The sequence below is a fragment of the Mustela lutreola genome, chromosome 1, assembly GCF_030435805.1.
Source record: "Mustela lutreola isolate mMusLut2 chromosome 1, mMusLut2.pri, whole genome shotgun sequence".
In the NCBI taxonomy this organism is placed as follows: Eukaryota; Metazoa; Chordata; class Mammalia; order Carnivora; family Mustelidae; genus Mustela; species Mustela lutreola.
The window spans coordinates 120,301,691-120,307,292 of NC_081290.1; the positions used below are offsets into that span (position 1 = coordinate 120,301,691).

General features: G+C 41.1%; 1 long non-coding RNA gene across 1 annotated transcript; it reads left to right on the plus strand.

The window, feature by feature from the left end:
- Positions 1-4,760, plus strand: LOC131819731 (uncharacterized). Its single transcript, XR_009349305.1, has 2 exons — positions 1-208; positions 2,409-4,760. It is a non-coding gene; the product is annotated as an uncharacterized LOC131819731 (long non-coding RNA).
- Positions 4,761-5,602: the final 842 nt, after the last annotated feature.

Sequence of the window (5,602 nt, forward strand, 5' to 3'; positions counted from 1 at the left end):
GATCAGAATTTAAGTCAGACTTTTTTTATCTGGGAGAAGACTCCACGAAGCATGGGCAGCAGAAAGGCGGAATGAGAAAGAAAAGAGAAGGAAGCTATTAAATGTGCCTTATCATGCAGAATACCGCTATGGGCAACTGGGTTCAATCCCCAGAGGAATTCTGGGAAACTGTGTAGAAGGTACCTCAGAATGGCCCCTCATCAAGTAGGTGAGTTTGCTGTGATTTTAGTCACCAACTCCCTGTCACTGTTTGAGAGCTACTTGTGAGAGAAAGGGAAAACAGCTAACTCTCCAGCATGGCTAGCCTCTCCTGCCTACGGGTAAACCAGGCAGACCAAAAAACCCTCACGTGAAGAGTCACAGATGTCCACACCTAGAAGCCTAGGTTCTAGCTGCATGTTCACTGCCCAACTTCAGGAAACACCCCTACTGACACACTTGCATAAAAATCCTAACATCTAGAGGTCTTGTCCTTTCTAATATTGACTGAGTGACCACCCCCAACCCCAACCACTGAATGTCCACATAGTAATACGAAGATATAACATGAAGGAGTAAGTAGGGTGTGATGATAAAAAGAGGGAGAGGATTAAGAAGATTGCAGTTTTTGTCAGCTGCTCTTTGCTAAACACTGTGTTAGATGCTGTGGAAACAGAAAAGAAGTATAATTTATAAATTCTGGTCCACAGAGCTTACAATAAAATGGAATATGTATATACATGTGAAACTTTAAAGTGATAATAAAGGATGTATTCAGTGTCTATGCCAGTGATACAGATAACATGCTGAGGAGAGAGGCATTTCCATATTTAAAAGTAGGTCATACACTGACATAGCCCAGACCAGAGGATTATATTACAATTGAGAGTGACAGCACTCTAGGTGATAAGTCCAGCATGAACAAAAATGTAATAACAGGTGTGCTGAATATCTTCCAGTTATCTCTATCCTGCTTTATGCCAGAAAAGCTGATGTTTATGAACAAAATTAACAGATTTCCTTGTCCTCTAGCTTCAGCAGCTGCCTTTGGCAGGGGCTTTCACTTGAGGTCAGAGAGAAGGAGAGAAAGGTTGGAGAAAAGTTCTATCCCAACTTCCTTCTCTCAGGGTCACTGCGAGTTAGCTATTTTCCTTTAGGAAGTCTTTATTATAATCAGGAGGCTCTCTACACGTAGCTTTCTCTCCTCTCCACCTTCTAGTAACTACTCTCTCTCTCTCTCTCTTTTTTTTTTATAAGTTTGTGTGTGGTTTTTTTTTTTTTTTTAAGATTTTATTTATTTATTTGACAGAGATTACAAGTAGGCAGAGAGGCAGGCAGAGAGAGGAAGAAGCAGGCTCCCCACAAAGCAGAGAGCCCAATGCAGGGTTCAATCCCAAGACCCCGGGATCAGGACCCGAGCCGAGGGCAGAGTCTTTAACCCACTGAGGTACCCAGGTGCCCCTACTAACTACTCTCTTACTAGCTCAGGAATATTGCACTGTTCCTAGGAGGTTTTCCTAGAACCTATCTAGACCTTTATTAAATTTTCAAGTTGCTCCTCAAATGTACTGCGGGTTTTCTGTCATCTGTCTAATTAAAAGGATGGAAAGGGGCTCCCTTGAGACAAGAGTGAAATATTTGGCAGAGTTTGAGGAAAGAGTTCCTGTCGTGAGGTAGAGGCAGGTAAGACAGACATTTTCTTTTTAATTTGTTTTCCAAAGAAAAATGACACTACAGATTTGAGGACAATATTCTGAGTGAAGTGTAAACATTCTTGACTGACGTGTAAATGGCTGCTTGCCAATGAGCCCTCTTTGGCCTCATCTGTTTTTTGCTCAACAGTTGTGAGCATAAAGGAACTCTTTCTGTGGGTACCTCGGCCAGGTAGGTACACGTCCAATTATCCTCTGCTCTTCTATGATCCAAGCTTCAGCTGATGATAAAAGTAGCAGCTGAAACCTTCCAAATAGGCTGAACAACAGGCTATTCTATTTTAGTAATCCAGATTGCCTCTGAGGAAATTGGCTGAAACTTTCAGTTCTGATTCTGCTTCCTTAAAAAAAAAAATGAACTTATAACAATTTTTCTTGTTCAGCGTTGACTTATAAACCCCCCAAAAGAATCAACTACAAAGAGGATCTGTCAGCATGGGGGTGCTGGAGGGGTAGGAGAAGAATAAATGAAACAAGATAGGATTGGGAGGGAGACAAACCATAAAAGACACTTAATCTCACAAAACAAACTGAGGGTTGCTGGGGGTAGGGGGTTAGGGAGAGGGTGGTGGGGTTATGGTCATTGGGGAGGGTATGTGCTATGGTGAGTGCTGTGAAGTGTAAACCTGGTGATTCATAGACCTGTACCCCTGGGGCTAATAATACATTATATGTTAATAAAAAGTTTTTGTTTTTTTTTTTTTTTTTTTTAAAAAGAGCATCTGAAATTTGAGCTACCTTCTGGATCATCTGTGTAAGGATAATGGGTGCATGAGTTCTAGATGATGGCTACACCACAGCCAGCAAGTCCTTCGGAGAAAGAGTTACAACATCTTCAAAAGGTTGCAATGAGATAATCTCAGAGTGTGGACTTAGAGTTTCTATGAAACATGGTCAAGGCGTAGTGAAGTAAATTCACATATGCTGTCTGATTCCTCATCCTTGGTTTAGCATTTTTAATCAGTGGTTTTCATCTGCTGATCTCTTCTTGCTCCTGACTATTGTACCATCTTTCTCTGCTGACCCAGTGAAAAAGCAGTTCTAAGTTGCTAATTAATAAGGAAAGAAAGCCTGCAGGGCTGGGCAGGCCACTATGCCAGTTCCAAAATTTGGAAGCAGCCACGTTTTGTTTATCAGAGAGAGATATTATTCCTTTTACAACTGGAAATTCTCATCCCTCAAGGCCTGTAGTGAGATTGTTTTGGTGGTTTGATGGTCATCAGGGACTCAGGCTCCTTCTGTTCTTTTTTCTTTCTTTCTTTCTTTTTTTTTTTAAGATTTTATTTATTTATTTGAGAGGTAGAGATCACAAGTGGCCAGAGAGGCAGGCAGAGAGAGAGAGAGGAGGAAGCAGGCTCCCTGCCGAGCAGAGAGCCCGATGCGGGGCTCAATCCCAGGACCCCGGGATCGCAACCTGAGCTGAAGGCAGAAGCCTTAACCCACTGAGCCACCCAGGCGCCCCTCTGTTCTTTTTTTACCATCTTATACATGACCCAAATAACCTCTTGGTCCAAGATGGCTGATAAAACTCAAGCCATTACTTCCAGGAAGAGAGAAGGATGAGAGGATCCTCCCAGCAGAATCAACTCTCCCTTTAAGCAGCCATCCCTCAAATTCAATGCAACACTCTAATGAATAGAACTTACTTTGTCAGAGAGGCTGAAAGATAATTTGTTAGCTAGGTACATAGCCATCCCTCAAAAAACCTGGGGTTCTCTTATTCACAAAGAAGGCAAGAAGATACAGGTTAAGCACCTAACAGTATATGCCATGCTGCATTTGTTTTACTTTAAATAAACTAATATTTCAAAAAATAAACTTTTAAGAGATAGACTCTATTATGACACTGAAGATGTTATCAGAAACCTAATGTAATGTAGATCTATATCTTTAATGAAACAAGTACTTCTCTTTTTTTTTTAATTTATCTTTTAAAAAAATGTTGTTTATTTATTTGACACAGAGAGAGAGAGAGAGAGAACACAAGCAGGGGAGCAGCAGGGAGGGAGAAACAAGCTCCCTACTGAGCAAAGAACCTAACGCGGAGCTCAATCCCAGGACCTCAGGATCCTGACCTAATCAGGATCATGGCCTGAGCCAAAGGCAGATGCTTAACCAATTAAGCCACTGGGTGCCCCTAAATTTATTTTTTTATTTATGTTTTTAGTAATCTCTACACCCAACATGGGGCTTGAACTCATGACCCCAAGATCAAGAGTTGCACATTCTTCTGTTTGAGACAGGCAGGTGCCCCAAAACAAGTGCTTTTCATATTTGTTTCACTGTGTCAGTTTCTACCATATATGTGGATACAATTTTGCTCAGAAGTGTATTGCAAATATTTCAAACATAGATGTTGGAAGACAGAGTTTCTCTAAATGTATTTTCTGATGTCTAAAGTCATAATACTTACAGAGTCAGGTAGGGATGGAGGCAAATTGCTCTCATTCTGTCCTTTCCCTTTTTGCTTTGGAGAGAATTCCACAGCTCCCCACATATGCAGTTTGAGAGTTCAACTGTGTGTAGGCAAGTTCACAGGAAATGGAAAGTGATTTGATCTGGGCAGGACTGAGTAGCAAAAATGAAAGGTTAGAAATGGGGAAAACCCAGGTTAAATTATAAATTATAAAAACTCGCAAACATAAGTAATTTGAACTTAATGCACAAATTGAACTAGCAGTGGTCCTACCAAGGATGCTTTCTGTTTTAGCTCCGTCCACTGACCTGCCCCCAAACCACCCCAAATACTATCACTCTACACAAGAACTGTATATCAACTGTGTAAATATATCCTCAAGTAATGTTCTGTAGCCCAGAGCTGCACCCACACTCCTTCTACTCATTTTTTTTCTTATGTCAAATTTGTCTTTTAGAGATATTCTGAAGCCACTAGTGGGAATTAGCTACTGTCCTTCAGGAAGCAGAATTGTATAGTTGTGATAGGATCTTAGAGCCTACAAGCTATAATATTTACTACTTAGCCCTTTACAGAAAATATTTGTTCTTTATTGCACAAAGTTTATATATATTCATTTATTGCCTGAGTGCTTATTAAACAGTTACTATATATCAAGTACTAGGCTCCTACTTTCTATTTAAGAGTCTTTCAGATAAATGAAAGAGGTAGCTAACTAATTAAAATGCTCACTGATAAGTGTTACATTTGGGGCAAAAATAGGTTAGAGTGTGAACATAACTGTAAGGAACTAACCCAGAATTGAGGAGAGGGCACCATAACCAGGGAAGACTTCTCATGAAAATAGTATCTAAGTTGGGGCGCCTGGGTGGCTCAGTGGGTTAAGCCGCTGCCTTCAGCTCAGGTCATGATCTCAGGGTCCTGGGATGGAGTCCCACATCGGGCTCTCTGCTCAGCAGGGAGCCTGCTTCCCTGTCTCTCTCTCTGCCTGCCTCTCTGTCTACTTGTGATCTCTCTCTCTGTCAAATAAATACATAAAATCTTTAAAAAAAAGAAAAAGAAAATAGTATCTAAGTTAATGTTGAATGATGATCGGGTGGTAGAGAGGCAAAGAGGGAAGCAAGCACAGCAAATATAAAGGCCCAGAGAAAATTAGGGAAATGCAAGTATTTCCGAGCTCACAATGGAAAAAGGTCAGCAAAGGTTTAGAGATAGTGACATCAGATTATTGGCAAGAGTAATGGATGTTAGAATGGTCTTAAATTAACTAAAATAGTTATAAGCTGGGCCACTGGACAAAGGCCAGAAAATGCAGGCATCTGGTATGTTGTGAGGAAAAAGGCAGGAAGTGATGGGGAAAGGGAAGCTGAAGCACTGCAGTAAATTTGGGTCATGGAAGAGGGTGATAAGATATGGGTCGGGGAGTTGCAGGGAAGTACAAGCCAGGGACTCTCTCTGACTTGGACCAGGAGAAGTGGTCTTGCTAGTAGTGCTC